Source organism: Callospermophilus lateralis, unplaced genomic scaffold (assembly GCF_048772815.1).
Source record: "Callospermophilus lateralis isolate mCalLat2 unplaced genomic scaffold, mCalLat2.hap1 Scaffold_167, whole genome shotgun sequence".
Lineage (NCBI taxonomy): Eukaryota > Metazoa > Chordata > Mammalia > Rodentia > Sciuridae > Callospermophilus > Callospermophilus lateralis.
In genome coordinates, this window is record NW_027512751.1 from 1,377,202 (window position 1) to 1,379,094 (window position 1,893).

The window sequence follows — 1,893 nt, forward strand, 5'->3', positions numbered from 1 at the left end:
TCATTGCCAACAAGTGAACATTCACTGCCCTACAACAAACCAGAGAACTCACATTGAACAATGTTTCCCCACTAGAGACCAAGACACAATACTTATTTAAAAAATGCCCTAGTTATGAATTAGTAGTTAAAGCTTTATTTGAGTGTTAAATGTGCTCTAATTATGTGTTTGTGTGTTGGTAATGTGTGTGAGTGTGTGTGGGTGTGTGTGCTTGTGTGTAAAACATGCACTGAGGTGTAAAATAAATGCAGGATTGCAATGGCCTTCTTAAAAATAAGAAGCAGCTTTATCACATTTGAAACCCAGTGAAGAATCTGCCTGATACTTGACTTACAATTAATTGAAATGTGAAAAATTCAGGCCTAGAAAAACAAAGCCAACATACATAATGAATCTAATCAGCCTGTCTCACCTGTTTTCAAATCAGTCCTTTAAATAAACCTAAATTGCCAGCATAAAACATCAGTTTCTCTAAACGAGTGGACGGATGTCCCCTGCCATGGGCTGTGTAAAATACATGGAGGATCCTGCACTGATTGTTGTCTAGAATGACTTCTGCCTGAACTACTATTGGAGAATAGTTGCTGATATACTGTGGTTCTTATACCATAAGGAGACATAATGTGGTATTGTGGATGAGATCCTGAAACAGAAAAAAAATATGTAAAAACTAAGGAAATGTGAATAAATAAAGACTTTAGTTAATGTATCAATATTGGTTCACTAATTATAACAAATTGTACCATCCTAAGATATTAATAATAGGGAACACTTGTTGTAGGGAATGTGGTCATTCTCTGTGTGATCTTCAGTTTTTCTGTAAATGTAAACCTTTCCTAAAATAAAAGGCTCATTAAAAAATCAATTAGCCATAAAAAAGTATTTGAAAAATGCGGCTAAGGTTACTCATATTAGCTCAGTTGTGTATTATAGTTTCCTTCAAAATGAAGAGAATAATTTGTCTAGGACTTTCATTTGCATTCTCTAGTGTGAACACCCATCAAGACATTGTGATACATATTGCTTCCCAATTTTTGATCACTTTAACTCAAAGAACATGTGATAATAATTATATAACCTGTCTCCTGTCAACTTTACTTCCATCTTCATTGTGAGTATACTTTGTTCAGTAACCTTGTGTATTTTTTCGCTATCTCACTCTATCCAGCTTATAGGTAAGCATTTCTCTTTTGAAAAGCCTGCTTAATTTTGTCTATAATTTCTCAGAATCTTCTATGAAACATCATCTTGATGACACTTCATTGTGCAGTACTCTTGGATTTAAAGCAGATTAATGTTACTTGTTTTGAAAAAGTCTTGGCCCTACTTTTGTATTCCTATAGCCTACTTCTGAGATGAGAAAATGTAGTCCTAAAAAAAGGCCAGAAAGCAAGTCATTTCTTGTGTTTTCAGAGAAAAACATTAATACACAAAATATCTCTATTTAAGTGACACCTCTTTTGACCAAATGGTCTAACAGTAAAAGTTGTAAATTCCAGCAGAACACATTCAGGTTACCAGACATCAAGTGTATCTCCATTTATTGATGTGGAACATTAAGAGAAATAAGATAGGTTGATTCTCAGAATATTATCTGACAGAGAGTTAATGCTACCTGAGTTTTCACCATTAATGTTATTGTTACTATGAAGAAATTTATGCATCTCAGTTACATACAGGCACACAAACACAAATAATGGTCACTGGCTGTGTATAGCTGTTCATACTGGGAAAGTGTGCTGATGGTGAGCTTCATTGTCAGGGATTTTGAAGGCTCAGAAAGAGCTGATTCAAGGCAGGAATCTCAAATGATTCCATAAAATGAATGCCAGGTGATCAATTCCTATAATTAAAAATCTCTGATTAGTATTTTAAATATAATGAGTCCCAAAT